Source organism: Athene noctua, chromosome 3 (assembly GCF_965140245.1).
Source record: "Athene noctua chromosome 3, bAthNoc1.hap1.1, whole genome shotgun sequence".
In the NCBI taxonomy this organism is placed as follows: Eukaryota; Metazoa; Chordata; class Aves; order Strigiformes; family Strigidae; genus Athene; species Athene noctua.
The window spans coordinates 24,418,739-24,436,451 of NC_134039.1; the positions used below are offsets into that span (position 1 = coordinate 24,418,739).

General features: G+C 39.4%; 1 protein-coding gene across 1 annotated transcript in view; it reads left to right on the plus strand.

Moving 5' to 3' along the window:
* Window positions 1-17,713, plus strand: part of ST8SIA1 (ST8 alpha-N-acetyl-neuraminide alpha-2,8-sialyltransferase 1) — a 208,918-nt gene that overhangs the window by 188,835 nt on the left and 2,370 nt on the right. The window lies entirely within an intron of this gene.

Genomic DNA, 17,713 nt, shown 5'->3' on the forward strand with positions numbered 1-17,713 from the left:
GCCTGCTCTGCACCGTGGCTTTCCACCAGGCATGTTCTCAGACAACAGTAAAATACTGGTTTTGAAGTGGCACCCAAGCAGGCAAGTGGAAAGACTGATGTGCAGAAGCATTACCCTTTCATCTGCTTGTAGACATGCCCAAAGCTTTTAATTTTGAAACCCAGAGGAGACCTGCCAGATTTAGGACTTCCGTCAAACACAGTTTGTGTTAGCTAAGTGAATGATGGTTGCACAAATGACTCTGCTGGCTTTCTCCACTTTCTGTGTGAACCCAGATAGAACAAAATGGCCTGAAATAGACCTCAGGATCTTGAGTGCACCTCCACAAGTATCTCAAAATACATGTCTCTACCCATCAAACAGACTCATGGTAACATCACAGAATTGTCTAGGTTGGAAAAGACCTTGAAGATTATTTGCACTTCTCCCTTTCATCTTGTGCTAAAACATTCTCGGAGGCTTTGTGATAAATTATTTCACCCCCCTAGCATGCTAATAGGGGCAGTAATCAAGGGGCATAACCTTGGTTTCAAGTGGAACCGCTATTTAGAGGTACATCACTGCATACTACTGTGGCATCATATTTGCGCTGTTAGTTTATACTGGACTTGAGTTAACTGGAAGGAAAAATATCCATAATTTATCAGTGGAACAAATCAAGATTGCTTTCTTGATTTCAGTAAATAACCTAATATTCAGCAGCTGATTTTCTAGTTCAGCTACTCTGTGGTATCATACATGTACTGACAGGGATTGACATATTGACAGATCTATCTCACTTATTTTCTTTAAAGAGCTTTAATAATTTTGTTTCAACAAACTTGCTTATCATGTTAATCTCTGCTGCACAATACATGTCACGGATCTTTATCTCAAGAGATAGTAAATGAGAAGATATGCCTTTTAAATACAAACTAAAATCAGAGGTCAGAAAGGGCAAAGAGGTGTTAAGCTATCTAGTCTTGATTTTCTCTGACAGTGCAAAATCATTCCCTGGAAAAAACACTGTGCATGCATATTGTGTGTGTGTGTGTGTGTCTGTATGTATGTATTTACATTTGAATACAAAATATATTCATTTCTTCTTTCTGTAGAGAATATTTTGTCCTACTCTTTTTTTAAATGAACATTGACAAGAGATTGGTCCATAAAAGAGAATCTACCGTTATTTATGTTGCTAATGACTGTCAATGTTAGCAGTAAAATAGAATGAATACATCAAAAATTAATTATTCAGCAGCACCTGCTGGTGTCCTTAGAAATACTGCAGCACATTTCTGGTAAATGTTTCTACATTACCTTAAATTTTTTGCTACCCTAACTGTCAGTTGGGAGTTACAATATAAGGAAAGGAAAAAAGCATATTTTCTTTTAATAGACATAAATTCTTTTTTTATTAGGCTTACATCCTTCTCTAATGGAGCTCTGCCTCTCCAGGGAGCAGCAAACCAACCACCAATGATCTTGGTCCCATCTGTGCACTAATAATTAGAAGCATTTTAACTCTGTGTGCAGAGGGATGAAATTACATTATTCATGAAGTGATCCCTTGCAGCTGTCTGGCATTACCTCAGCTTGCCTCATGGATTTGTCACTCATTCATTTTCAATAAGTGGCAGCTATTAGCAGCTCCATGGCCTCCTCTAATTGTCTTAGCTCATGCCCTAGAGTCAAGGAAGCACCACTAGTTTTAACAACAACTCAGTTTTAAATATCACTTGTGATCTGTAGGTTGGTAAATTTCCTAGTTTCATTCTCTCACAGTCAAAACTTCCACTGACACCACTGAGGGCAAGTAAGGCTGCTATCCCATTAGGTGTTTTCTTGCATTATTAGAGAGCTTCTAACACAGCTAGGTTGCCATGCTGGTTTAAATTATGGCTTGAATTTGCATAGCTATTAAATGAAACGTCTCAGCACATCATCAAAAAGTAAGAAAGGGCTAAAGGACGTGGTTTGTCTTACACATCAATGCAAAGACATGAATGAAAGTAGGTACTTTTTCTCTTAGAGTTTTCTGTGGGTTGCCAGAATATCAGGTCAGGCTGATGATGTAATCAGCTGATGGCAATAATGACATTGAGCTTTGGCTCCATGCACCTGAGGATTGAAGAGCCAAGTGGATTGAAGAGCCAAGCTGTCATGGCAAGAGACCTTATTTTGCTTCTTTAGCATCCTCTTCTGTGAAAACTCAACTCTATTTCTAGTTCATATTTGCAATACAAGTTGCCCCTTACCCCAACTGGGGTGGCAAGACAGTTGCTGTTCATCAGGTAAATGATGACTTGTAAACTGCTGGCTCAGCTCTCCCTCCATCTCTAGATTAGTTAGTTAATCTCTGAAAAGGGCTACCCTATCAGCATAATGTTCACATCAATTTGTATGGGAGTAAACCAGCATTATTCTCAGCAGGACATGTGTATAATGCTATGTATTACATTGTCTTCCTGTTCTACAGATACAAAAATGAGCGAGTGCTTCTGCTAGAGTAACATACTCTTTTATTGCTGGTGTCTGGGAAAAAAAAAAAAAAAGTAAGCCTGTATTGTGTTGCACCTTTGAGAAAAGTAATAGGATGGGTGTTACCTCTAGCTTTCAGCCACACTTGACTAATCCCATGTTGACAGTTTCCCTGTGTTTGACCTTGAAGAAGCTAGAGGTCATAAAACAAGAGGAGAAGACATTCAGTTAGAGATAATAGGAAAAAATTCTATGGTGCAGGGTCCATTTTATGGCCTTGGTGACATCTCAAACCAGAAAAATTCTACTTATCTGAGTTGTTTTCTTAAAGAATTCCAGATCTCAAGCATGAAGCAATGAAGATACTAGTTAAGGTCCTCTTGAAATAATTTGAGTCCTACCCTAAAGTGTTTTTCCCCTTGAAACTCAGCCAGACAATGAGACTAGACTGATTTCTTCCCATGTAGGCATCAAAGCTGTTACAGCACAGTGTTTCCTGAGAAACAACCGAATGCAAGGGCCACTAATTATTAACCTTTCAGCCTGCTACAAAGCTCAGCTGCCTCTCTCTGTACCCTCTTGTTTCAGGTTGTCATTAAGAATGAATTGTGCCGACAAGGGCATCCTCATTTTGATGAGGAAAAAATTCTTCACAGAGAAATGTCATTCATTCTGCAGAGATGGAAAGCAAATGTTGTCCAGTGACTAAAGGACTGATCAGGAAAAGTTAAAAAGGAGGGAAATGATTGTATAGTAAATAGGGTTTCTAAACAAATAAGGCAAGGAAGCCCCCATATTGCTAATGCATAGCAAAATACATGAATCAGAAGAAGAAATACTGATAGAGACTCAGGTATAAATAATCCAGTGAAAATCTTCCAAGTGTTTTCCCATCCTATCTTTTCTGTAGCTGCCAGGCCTTTGCAGGATGAGATCTAAACTCTCACTGACTTTGAACTAATTTGGGTAGGATGTGTGGGGCACTCATTTATCTCTCTTAGTTGCACAAAAAAATAAGTATGTAAAGGAAATGTGTGTTGAGCTTAGGGAAAAAAAGAGAATCTTGTTAGTCCAATTCTGCCAGTTGTTTAGACTCAGCTCAAAATGAGCTGCTTCAAACCTACTCCTGTTTTTCCCTTTTTCTCTTCTGCTCTCCAATGCAGTTTGTGAGGCTCCAGGTCAGGCATCAGGATTGAAGAATTAGGGGGAGTTTGAGAAGACAGCAGTGACTTAAGCACTAACAGAATGGACTGACTTTCCCCCTTTCCTCCAGCCACTACACCAGCTCTGCTGTCCTGTTATACAGAGGGCAAACATTCCCCTGAGATTTATCATCCTGCTAATTAAGCAGCAGCAGCTGCAACCCTCCATGTAATTTCATCTGCTAGTGGTACGTGCACTGTGTGGAGAACTGCAAATTCCCTAGTCATCAAGTTTACCAAGGTGTGAATTTGCTCCCTGTGATTCTAAGAGCAATATATATATATAACAAATAAACCCATTGAAGCCAGACACATTTACCTTTGCATTCTGGTGAACCTTAATTGTGTATGTCATTCATTTTGCTTAAGACAAATAAGTAATTATCATGCAGGACTGAAATACCAGCAGCTGCATAAACATAGATCATGTGGTTGTGAGCAATTTTATTGTTATTGATAGGTTTCTGGATTTAATATTTGGAAGTTTTGCTACACAAAATGTGTTCCTGGTAATAGGACTACAGATAATATTTGGCCTAAAAGTAAGCTCTTTTACCTTGATGGATATTTAAGGAACACTCCAAATTGAAACATATCCATTATAGGGTTCATTAAATGTCTGGCATTTTGCTTCCTTTTTTTCATCATTTAGTATGTTAAGCTAAATTCATTGCTGTCATGCTCCTCAGTGACAGACATCCAAATCAGAATGACATTTTTCCAGATCCAACTTCACTCATGTCTAAGCTGTGCAATGCAAGGCAATGCAGAGATAACGAAGTCACATGTGAATGAATATGGTCATACCAGTATGACAATCTTCCTGAACTAAGTGGCTGAGTCACCTGACCAAATAGCTTAGGCACAACACCACAGTAAGGTGCCTATATGTCCCTCCAGGGCCACTGCTACTGTCTCTGTACCCAAATACACAACACATCTGGGATCAGGCTCTCAAAGCTCCATCACATCCATTCCCCAAAATGCTGAAAAAACGGAGAGGGCTTTGTAAAACAACAGCACACTGACATCAAGGCTTGAAAATTTGCATTATACTGGGAGATTTAGAAATTCCTTTGATTCAGCTGATCATGGAGAGAGCATAAGATGGTTGTGGTCTGAAACAAGAATATATTCCTTTAGATAAAATTATGGGGGGGTAAAGGGGGTTTTCACCTTTCCATGTGTAGATTTCTACAGTGCAGAAATGTACTTGAGGCTGTATATCTTGAAGTTCAGGTATAGAGACAACATATTTCTGGTAAATACACCTCTAGTACATATAGTAGACCTAGAACTAGAACTCCTTCTAGCCAATAGGAGAAAAATAAGTGACTTGTCTTCAGCTGATCTAAAACAGGTCAGCATACTGTGCTTTGGCAATGCCTATTTTCTTCCGCTCTCTATAAAAAGAGTCTAGCTCAAGCGTAGGTGTCTAGAACTGACAGAGGAAAATTCTGCTCACAACATACATTTTAAAACGATATGGGTCACTGTTAACTGGAACAACTTGCAAAAGGAAGGGGACAGATTTTTATACCATTTGCCGTCTTTAAATCAAGATCAGATACTTTTAAGATATGGTCTTGCTCAACCTGAGCTTGGAATAGGAATTATTAGGTAGGATGTTGGATAGTCATTTGGATAGTAACATATAGCTTTGACCATTGCAGTCCTGTCTGGCCAAAAATAATCAGTGGCCATAAAGGATGATGCAAATATAGACTAATGAAGAATCCTGACAAGTCTTTGTACTGTAGCACTGGGTTTCTTCTATGTCAAAACTTCACCCTGAAAGGGTTTGATGCCCTGGGCTTTGCTATTATTAAGAGGTGGTGTTGTTTTCAGCCCATTGAGGATCATACCTGGGTATGAGGCAAAATTAATTCAGCCATCTGAAAGCTGATTGAAAGATGGGAAGCTGAAACCCCATATTTAGTGCCTAGCAGAGATGAACTTAAGTCAGTAATGACACAATGGACTAAAAGGAAGAGGCCCACCTAACCCCTGCTACTTGAAGATAAATTGTTATTTAGAGTATCACAGCTGATTTTCTTACTGACTGGTGAGTCCAGTCAATTAAACCTGGGGCTTCTTTTGCTGGAGAACAGTACATGAAACACTCCCATTACCCCCAAAAGGAAGATTCAAGCCTGGTCTTGGGGAAAATACTGTTCTTTATTCACCTAAGGGCTGTGACAATCCATGGGTGAGCAGTTGGGGAAAAAGACTATTAAAGTAATTTCAAATAATTTAATCATCAATAACTTCAAATAATTTCACTGATAATTATAAAACTATGGAAGGTTTTATGCATGTCTGGATCTCCATGTGCAATAAGCTAATTAGAAATTGTGCCAATTTGACAGTATACCAGATTGAAATTAGGCGCTTTACTTTGGTGTCCTCATACACATGTGGACGTCAGTGCAATCCAAAGTAAATTGTTTTTCAGGATTTTCTGCTTTTAAAACCTAAATGATGCTAGCAAAATAAGAAAAAAGACCATGAGTTTTAAATATTATCTTCACTAGGCACAAAGTATTCCTTGCATGCACTTTAATCCAATAATGAGAAAATAAATTCTAAGTCAGTAGATATGCCAATAAAAATCTCAGCTGTTAAATCTTAACTAACTGATGAACTTAATGTCTTGCTAGAAAACAAATAAAAAAATACAGCTTATATTTTCTGTTAAGCTTCTTTCCACAGTTTGCAGTCAATTTATATGTCTGTATGTAATACCCTGGAATACAGAGGTAAAAATGTACTGCCATAGTGTTTAGTTCACTTTGGGAAAGTTGATAATGCCTCCTGATCAATAGCAATTCACTGTTTCACCTAAGTGTAAATGTCACACCTGGATGGTAAACCCTGTGAGGAGTTCAAGCCCACAAGTTGCTACCTTCCACGAATTCACTTTTCCTCAAAGGTGCAGAAAAAAAAAAATCATTAATGTGTCTGTGCAACCACAAGATAAATTCTGTAGGAGATGAGTTAACAGGCAACAAATTTAAACTCTGTGTCTTGAAATTATTTCTTGAACAAAGACCATTTGTGAAATAAAAAGTCCTTCTCAACCCTGCTCTTATACACCTCAGCCCTGCCCCATGTATCATGCTCAGCTTATGCTGGCAATTGCTGCAGGGGTGGCACAGGAAAATGATCAGGCCTAGCAACTGGAATATTTTGGTAAGGCTAGGGAGAGTCTCAGGTTCTTTTAGACTGACAGGGCATGTTATTGTAGTTTTAGGTGTAATTACATCTATCACGAAAGGGGAGAAGGTAGTTGCTGCTTCGTAACAGATGTGAGCTTCAGTAATTGCTGTAGTATCTTAGATGACTCTTCAATCTCTCAGCCAGAGGTCACTGGAACTAATGCTCCAGTCCCAAAATATTAGAGTGTACTCTGGTGGCTGAATACTCACTTTGTAAGCGCAGCTGACAAAGCATTTAACATTGGTGTTACTTTACTACATGGGCTGAGGGCTTGCACTTGAGTTAGCAAAATGTTTGCTTATTCTGACTTGAACACTGGTCCTTGTCTGACACAACTGGCCAGGTGAAGTGCTGGACAACCTGCCCAAGCCAGAGTTGACCTATAGATGAATCCTCTATATTTTATAACTGAAAACCATTTTGCTAGTAGATATTGTACTAAGTTATAACAACCCACCTATGCTGATGTAAAAAGAACTAAAGCATTGAAATACTGAAGTCTGAACAACAGGCCCCAAGCCGAAGCTGCTAACTTGATATGTAAACATTAACAAAGTATGTAAACTCACTAGTGAAAGATGCAGCTTAGACAAAATATAATCAGTAGTGATGAGAGAATGTATCCAACTTCCCTTATTTAGCCTTGAGAACCCAAGTATCTGGCCTTGTTAGAAACTCCCTTGGTTTCTTCCCACCCCAAGCCTTGGCCAGGCTTTGGGTGGAATCCAACAGGAGAATGAAACCAAAAATTTTCTGCTCAAAACAAAGGTGCCAGCTATTCTGGCTGGTCGATCTCTGGTATTTAAGGCTGGGCCTGTTTGCAGCAACTTTGGAAGCCTCACCTACAGGTGGACGCACTGCGTAGGATTTCCCACTTGTTGGGACAGGCTCTCCAAATCCTCACTGTAATCGGGGCTCCCCAGCGACTGCGGATCTGGATGATGGTAATATATGCAAGTGGTGAGGTATTTTTCTTATTCTCTATTCTCTCTCTCGTGTAGTAATGATTTGATGCATTACCCTGTATTCTTTTGTTTGTTGCTTTAAGTGCATTATTCTGCTTTTTCTTACTGCATGCATCTTTCTGTATTACACTGGTACATTGGTTATCACTAGTAAAATACGCCTACTCTTTTCACTCTGGTGTCTGAGTTTAATTGGTATCCTTAATCAGCAGAACACCAGGGTGTGACAGGGAGGACTTGGGATTCTCTCAACCATACTCAGAACTCCTTTAGCATAGTGCATGTATGTTTAAAGCCAGGTGCTGGTGCAGGTGAATTGAAGGTGGGAGTAGAAGGAAAGAGAGCCTAGGAACAAAAGAGAAAACTTGTGTTTCTTTGGAACCATCCAAAGGCTATTAATCAACTGCATAACTAACAAGTCTTCAGAATTAATGAGGGTTTACTGATTTTTTTTTTTTTTTTTTTTTGTAAACATCAGAGCTTGTATATTTGGAAGAAGGAAATTTGACAAAACTAAAAGAATATGTCACTGGGGTGAAGCACAAGGAGTTAAGCTTTTAACACTGCCTTCTCTCCCAGGACTACCAGTGAGGAGTCCAGCCTGTCAGAAAATGCAGGAAGATGTAGCCTTTGGTACGCTTTCAGAAATGTTGCCTTATGCTATTGCCACCAAGAGGCTGCAGCGAGAAGAGCACTCATGAGTATCTTTGAAGCAATGTGTAAATCAAAGCTGGGGCTTAAAAGGCAGCTCGTCTGAGGGGTTAACCCATATCCTAGGATTTTCCACATGATACACAGCTTGGGAGAGAAACACAAGATTGGTGCAAAGAGAATTCTATGTGTCACAATTATATACCGACTGCTGCTATTATTTTGTTAAATATGAAAACAAAACTGAAATGTCAATATATATGCGTGCAGGTCTTACCTAGCACCAGCTTTCACTCTGATCCTTTCATATGCACTAAGAGAAAGGCAGAATTAGTAAAAGTGTTTAGCAGATCCCTCTTGGTATTGTACTGCAATAGTAAGACACACGTTGTAGTATCACAAGATATTTATTGGAGATCAGTGAGCCACTGTGCCTCAGACTATGAACTCTTAGGTTTGAGTTATTAAAGGGTTATACTGGGCAATGTTATTTTACAATCTGACCATTCATCCTCCAGCATTGCTCAGAATCTCGTTTAAATGTAAAAATAAATGCCCTCTGCTTAAACCCTTTGGTTAAAATGACAAGCAAAATTATTAATCATAATGATAAAAAGCTAGGTTTCTGTACAAAAATACTGGTAATAGTTGTCAGAGCAATAATCTTTTAACTAAACCTTTTCTTAATCACTTATCTTCCACCATTGTGTAAACACATTTGATAGTCTCAATTTCATTCAATATGTCCAAGTGCACAGGTTTTCTTTGTGGAATCATAAAAACAGGCAGTTGCTGCGGAAGATTTAAAAGCTAATAGGTTCCATATGTCCGAAGTGCAGCCTGGCTTCTGCATGTCTGTTAATAGGCACCGACTTTCCTTCAGCGTCAAGTCCGGGCTGCTCAAACTGTGCGGTGACAACACAGAGAGGGAGGCAGATGGGGACTGAGGATCATAGTGCAGCATAACAGATTGCCCTTTCCTCTAGAGTCTGAGAAAATGCACAAGTGCCACCTGGGATGCCAAATAGGTCCATGTGTTGCAAATACCATGCCTTCATTTAAGAAGTTTTGGGTCTGGCATCCTGACTGCGTGTTGGGGTGCATGAGAGCATTTGCTAGCAAGGAATGCTGGAGCAGCTCAAAGAAGTCTGGGGATTTCTTTCCAATCTAGTTCATTTATGCAAAATTTCATTGGGCCTTTTTCAATGGGCGCTTGTCAGAACTGTCCACTGTTTTGCGTCATGTTTTAAAAATAGCATTCAAGCTCTGGTATAGCATTTAGACAATGTTCATTCTCCCTATGGATCAATCTGAAAGTTAAAAGTGGATGTCTAATTTACTGAAGAGAGAGGAATTTTGTTATGGTTTTCTAAGCTATAAATCTAACAGGATGAAAGTTTTGTTTCAGTCACTTTTGAAGGAGTGTCAGACATTATGGCCTCTGTGTCTTCCTATTGGAAATTGTTTTGAACCTGTGGCCGCTCTCCTGAATTTCTGAGGAGAACAAGAAGGCTGGAGTTTTGCCAAATTTCAGCTATACAGATCAATAGTATATGTTTGGTACTGTTCTGTAGGATTATTTTTTCCATCCTGTGGACTGCTTTATTAGTGTGATGGATGCAGTGTGATACTTGCGGATGAAGGAACCTGAAAATAGCTGCCAATTCTCTCTTCTGAAGCATTTGTGTAATTTGGAAGCTGCTGCAATGACTGATGTAGACAACATGCAATGGAACAATATCTCCCTTGTTATTGACTAGCAAGACCACTGGCATTTTGTTGGTATCTAGAGTGGTTGTCATTTAATGTCTGTATTTTCTAGTTACCAAAAGTTACAATGTATGGCATCTGACTTGTATCAAGTTTTATCCAAGGGACGCTTTATGCGGGAAGAACATGCTAGCAAACTTTAGTCCATTTTGTGAAAGCATAGGGTCAACTTAAGGTAGTGTTTTGAAAGGTTGCTCAAGGAATGGGACATTGAAATTCAGTAGGACTTGGATGTCAGATTCCAGTAGGATCGTTTGAAATTCCTTCTCTAGTAGTTTGGCAAGAGGTAGTGGGCTTCTGTTTACTGTAATACTGAGTCTTACTGGCAGTTGTATCACTGGGAAGGCCCCAGTTTAGGACAGAAGCAAGCATCTCTTTGACAGCACAAGAGTAGCCATTTTCAATTCATGAGCTAACCATGTATGAAAGAGATTTCCCAATAGAAATGCTTTCTTTAATGGGGTTTTGGTTTAGGACTTCTTGGCAAGACTGCAAAATATGAATATCGTTTAACTTATGGAGGTGTCATAAGGCTTATTTAATGAAGAACAAAGACCTAATGTGTTAGAAAAACCTGCAGAAGAATTCTAGTTTTGGAGTTTGTTTTCTATATGATCAAAGTATGCTGTATAAATAGCAGGTTTTCTGTAGATCCTATTATTTTTATTAACTTTGGGTTTGGTTTTTTTGGTCATATCTTTAGAAATAGTTCTACCCAAAATAACACTGCTAGGTAAATTTTTCATATTTTTTCTAAAATCATTAAAATCAGAGCAGTCTGAATGTTTTAAATATTTAAAAAACCCAAAATGCAGTGCGAGAGAACAACTGTCCACTTTTTTCTTGTTATACAAGAAACAGAGTGCACCTAGTGAACTCATGGTGCTGCCAGTTTAAAATAAAGTATATTTTTCAGAGCTTGCAGTTAAACTACTGACCTTACTGTTGCAGAATATTGGGAGGCCAAAAGTCTAAAGAAGCTCAAAAAGGGGCCAGACAGAGTCACAGAAGAAAGCTCTGCAAGCAGCTATTAAACACACAGTCACAGCATTATCCTAAATGATCAACTACTTGAATTTGGGAATATATAGTAGTGACAGCCGCCTTCCTTATATGCCTTCCTGTTAAATAGGGGATACTGGACTATCCAGGCACTTCACTGGACCTAGCACAGGAATTTCACTTGCTGGAATAAAGCAGAAACAAGCAGAACAGATAAATAATTGAAGTATGGACATCTGAAACTTGTGACAACCAGGGCCAGTCCTCTGTCCTCCCTTGCTCCCTCACTCTCCAGGTCTCCTGTGCAACTTCTGCTTGGAATTCAGGCACAGATACTCCAAGCAATTTGGTATTTACCAAACTCTGGGTGCCTAAACTCCTTTGATGCAGTGGGTGTCAAGTATACTTACATACTATGCCTTTATCTGTAAAGCAAGCACTGTCTTACTTTACCAGTTTATGCAGGTAAATATGTTTTTAACACTCCAAAAACACTGAGACATTCTGTAATAGCAGAGATATAAATACATTATAAGAGGTAGTTGTAGTAATAGACTGCTCTATTAAAAACCCATTAAGTGAACTGTCTGATGATGTTAGCTGCCTACCTCCACTGAAGTTGAACTGATGATCTGGGTCCTTTATCTTCATGTTTTCAATTACCATCTCAGCATCAAGTTGTCATGTCTCACTGGATCCTGCACATTACACCACTTTCAAAGAGGTGTCCCCACTTGTGTTCTGTGCAAGGAGAAAATGGCAAAAACATGTATTTTCTATACAGTTCTTTGGCTAGATTCACATACACTGAACATGTCACTGCATATTACTAGGAGGCAGGATAATTGGGTGGTGTAAGAATTAGAGTCATCAAGATAGAGAATAGGAAAGTCAACATACAGTATTCATATGCCTCAGCACCAGCCATATCATTCAGGGGGAGCCAGAATTTGGCCCAGATCTTCCCCTTTAAAAAATAATAATAATTAAAAAAAAAAAAAAGGTGGGTTATAGACTTGTCTGTGTTATATCCAGTTATAACAATATCAAATGACATCAGCATGGATTTAAGCCAAAAATCTGGTTGCTTATTCTTCTGGCACAGAAGTGATATTCAAACAGTTAGAAGATCTTAAATTCACACATTTACGTACCTAATAGTCTTACTCATAAGAAAAGCAAGAAGTAATACAAGCCTAATTTGCCTTTCCTTCAGAGCAGATGCTCCTTCAGATTTATGTATTGAATTATTCATATCACTGTAAGTTGAGCGCTATCCACTAAAATTTCCATAGTGGACAACATACTGCACATATAAAACTACATCACTTCATAACAGCTGAATATCTGGTCTGAAGTCTCTTGGGATTTCTGCAACTTCTCTATTTTTGTAGCAAGACTACAAATTATTTTTTTCTCATTCAGTCTGAAATTCAGTATTACATTCATATTGGTTATAAGCCCTCGTTAGATGTTAGGGGATCTGTACATCTTTTTTTAAGAGCAATTTGCTCTATATTTGAGATCTAATATTAAATAAATGGTGGTTCTAAAGCTTTAGGTGTGGGTATTCTGGTTTATAATTTAGGATTCCTCACTGATGCATTAAATGAAAATTTCTCATCCAGGGCACTGTACAGGCAGGTAACATGTGAAATAAAGATGCACTTCCATAAATCCAAACATTGAAAGCAATAACCTCACAACCAATCCACTTTTAGAATTTGTTATGAATTGTGTCATCTATAGTTTGAGTATTCTGTACTGTATGGTTATTGTATGTTTTACTTATGTAGCTTATGAAATCATTCACCATTTATATAGCACTTTCAATTTGCCATCTCAGAGCAAATCACGTTCACTGTACAGACGTACTCCTGCATTTTGTAATGTAGCATTCTGGGTCAGTTGGATAATTCTAAATATGTCAACATATAACTAAATGTACAGTCACCAAGGACCTGAAAAACATTCAAACTGCTGAAATGCTGCAGTGTCCTCTGTGTAATCAGGTATCAAAATTCACCTCTGAATTCAATGTCATAAGAACTTCAGCATTCTTAATGTGCCCTTTCTTAGACACATGCTGAAGGAAACACAGATCTGTCACTGCAATGGTTTTAGACAAGGTACTATGTAACGGTTTTACAAATTATTGTTTGTATTTCTATAAAAATGGGTATGAGTGTTAACAGACAGTGAATGAGTCCAGGGTCTCTCCGACACCCATGTTTTGTCAGTGTAAGGCTGTTCTCCCTGCAATACTGAGTGAGCCAGATGCTGAGTTGAGGTGATTTCTGTGAGTGTGGGTATGCATTCTAGAGATACTAAATGCTTTATAGGATAAATTGTTTTTACTATGTTTGAAAGCTATGGCAAGTAGGCTTGAAATTGGTATTTTCCTACCTGAATGCTCCAGTAATTTGAAATTATACCTGCTAAAGGTCCTGCACTAACGAATTGTTATATAATTTCTGTATATAAAATTGTCACACATTTAAAGTCAGTTGTAGCAGGAATGTCCTAAGATTAGATGAAGGTGCTTAAATGCCTCATATAGATACTGTACTTCTTGCTGCAATGACAAGTTGATAAAAATCAGTAAATACAGTTTTGTGTACAAGAATTATCTGTTCCAACAGCACTGTAAAGCTTCCATTTCAATTTTGCCACCTTACTTCAGACCACAATGTTGCAAAATTGAGTTTGTTTGTCCTGAAAATGTTTCTGTGTTTTCTTTTTTCTGTCTGCCTGTCTTTCTGTTTTCTGTCTCTCTCTCAGCAGCATGGCTGAATAATTTCAAAGTGTAAGCCCTATTTTGGAGATATGAGTGGTTGATTTTTCAAACCATAGTTGTTAGCAAGCTTGAGAGGCTCAAACACACCCTGCAGAGGATAAATAGCCAGAATTAAGGATGGGGAGACAAGGCCAGCCCTGTACCTGTGCTATAAGGCAAAATAGCGTTTCTGTTGCTAGCACTGTCAACACACTGTCCTTCACCTTAATTCACTCTTATTTTAAATCATTGTGGTGCTTTCGCTTAATATAATTTTTTTCTTTGAGAAAAATATGATTTCCTATTTGACAGTCCCTTGCAAAGGCACCAGTGTCTTAATGTGCTTGTATTAGGCATGCAGCTTCTGCAATGTTCCAGTGGGAACAGTGCTTTATAATTTATGGATGTGCTTTCTGAAATAATACCTCAAAATTACACTCTGTTTTATTTAATCTTTTTTAATTGGCATCTCAGGGGCTTTGCAGGAGTCAGGCTGTAGATTTTTCACTTGGTATTGGATTAAACTTTTTTTTTTTTTTTATTAACTCCTGCATGCAGAGAAAAGAACTCTCTTTGACAACAGTCCCTGCATGAAGATTCTTAATTAAATTGTACTCAGCATGTTGTAAAAATTGCAACATTTTTGAGACATGAGGTACACAGATAATGCAGCATTTTACATGACAGCTTTGCATTTCAGCAGGATCCCATGGCACTTTCTTTGCCTTCAACACAAAATACAGCTAAAGGAAATGACCTAAAAATTGCATATACTTTGTCTTCTGCTAAGTTTTAATTGCTTATCTTTCTTAAAGGTTGTTAAATAGGTCTTTTACCATTGATGTTAGGGTAGATACATTTATTCAGGTGTACAAAATAGATTTAGGATACCAATAATTTCCAAGCTCATACACACATATCCATTGAAGCATGACTCCAGCTGCTTAATTAAAATAGTAAAAAACCCCACCTTTTCAAATGGAAACGGAAAGAAACAAATTAAAAACAAGTCCCACTTATCAGAAACATTTTGGATTTTTGACCAGGTCTATTCATTATGCTTTTTACCCAGAAATACCTTTGTTCCTCCTATGTGAGTGTGTATACACACATCAGTAAAATAAACTGCTGACAGAAGAGAAAGGAGATTTTAGGACTATTCCTCACCCCAGAATATAATGCCTCTGGGCTCCTCCCATTTCAGCTGACTTCACCACTTGCATTTTTGTGTGAAAATATTGAATCCCCACAATTCAACAAGCACCTTTCCCTCTTAGCTTCTTCCTGTCCTCACTGGTTTTATGGCAGGTGCACTAGGTGTTGGTGAGACCCAGTGTGTTGGTGGGGTTGTCAGGGGCCTGCTGGTGGTGAACACATGCAGGTGCCACTTAGTACGTGCAGGAGCCTTGTGCATCCAGGTACATCTGGGTATGCTCTGATTTTGTTTTCAGTCTACTGAGGTGCTGCAGTCATTTGGCCAGAGTCATCATTTGGTTAATGCCATTTTCTCTATTAATCAGGTGCTCACATCTCCCTTCCTGAGGGGTGTTCACATCTCCTGGACCACTCTTGGATGCAGAGCATGGGGAGAAACAAGGTTCCTCTTTGCCAGTAAAACTCAGTTTTGGCTATTATGAGGCTTTTGCAACACTTTTTCCTCCTTCGGCCAAGCTTGTTTGTTCTCCATTTCAGATGACTCCAGTATATATGGGTGTCTCTCTGCCACAATCTTTTAAAATGAAAGAGAAACCACAGCTTGCTAAGTGCAGTGCAGCTTGCTTTAAGGACTAATGCTTTAAAAAAATAAAAAATAAATAAAAAATTAAGGAAATAAGGGGAAAGAAAGAGCAACGGGGAGTAATGTGTGAGGGCAGACAACACCACTCTGATTAATGCTGATAGTTTTGAAAGCAATATAATCAGTTTTATTCAAATGACTCCCAGTGTTATCCGGATGGAAGTGCAGACTGTAGCCTGCAGGGTATCTCCTCTTCCATTATCCCCTTCTGCAAAGAAATCCTTCAGCTCTCTGGAACATGCAGCAATGAAATACGCCACTCAACCAGGGTGACTTCTTTCTTTCCTGGCCAGAAGATCTCTGTATTTGCCTGCTGGGCTGATAGCGAGCACAGCCTGGACATGAAATGCATACAAGTGAGAGTTTCCCAAAATAGATGTTCCCCCTTCCTTTTTCCATGAGGAAAGGCTGTGAGCTGAAATGCTGCACACTTTTTTCTTGTAGACATCAGTTAGAGTCCAGGTTTCCAGTGGTGGCCAAGCTGCCAGAAGTCCCTCATCCACCCTTGCCCATCCACACTCTTCCCTTGCCCAGGTGGTAATCTGATCTCAGCCTCTCATTCTCCATGTGGTTCCTTCACCTCTCCCAAGGCACCTTTTCCTGGGGTGCATGGCAAGGCCAGCCCTGAAACAATCACAGTGAAAGCATCACTCCTCTCTCTGGGAAGCTTCTATTCTGAACTTAGATCCCTCACCTCTGTGTGCACAACACAGCCCTATAACCAGAGGCAGAAGTGTGCCATGTGGGGCAGGAAAAAGGTGTTGGCAACTCTTCAGGTGGCTTTACACTAAATAAAATGTCATATCATCCCTGTTTTGGGGGAATGTGAGAAGGATATTTACTGGACTGCAGAGGAGAGCAGTTTGCAAGAACTAGGTTAGTGTCTCTTCTTGCGCACTTTCCTCCCTTGTCCCTAAACTTCCCATGTGAGCACCTGTGAGGGAAATCACAAGTCACAGTTTTGAAAGCTTCTTCTACACTCTTGTGCCCACACCACCCAGGGGAACTGTGGGAGGGAAGACTAACAGCGACTCCTTTAGAGGTTCCTGGGACACGCTATGCTGGTGTGGGGGATGTTATCTGCCCTTTCCCTTTCTCTCATCTGAGTGATGCTGCTGTAAGCCTCGCAGGCAGACGTGTGGGTCTGGCACCTCCTTATGGGACTGTGGTGGATGGGAAACGATCCCTGCTAAGACAGGGCAGACCTGCAGCAGTGCATTCAGGTGAGTCTTCCCACCTGAGAGGAAGGCTGACTTGCATGAGCTGCAAACAAAGTAGCGACACGATCCAACATAACAACATGCAATTCTCAGCAGAGCACAGCCTGTAACGAAGTCTTGCTTTTCAGGAAGTGCCTGTGAATTCAGCCCTTGTAAGAAACCCCTGTCTGAGATCCTTGCAAAGTAAGGCCTCTGTTTATCCCTAGCACATGTACATGGAGCATCCCTGTATGCAGATGTCTCCCCTGCAGTGTGATTTGTGGGGCACTCTGACAGAAGACGTCCAAGTGAGGTCATGACCTGCAGCTGCCGTGAAAGAAAATAACTGTATTAGTTACAAACACCAAAGAAAGTCATGTTCATAGTCAGGTCATGATGTCTTACTATGTGTCATAACATGTGCAGCCCAAGTAGGTTTCCTAAACAGAATTGAAAAGTGGGGCACAAGAAGCTCACCCCAACGTTGAGTTAAGATCACATCTGCCCTGCCAATCTGCCTATCCCTGTACTTCTTGTGGTAACTCATTAGGAGTGAAATCAGACAGTGGCAGATGCATGTTTTTACAGATATGAACCATTATGATATGACATACATGTGCCTACAGGACTAAACAATATTACAAGAAATACAGATAATTTTAAACTGGAAA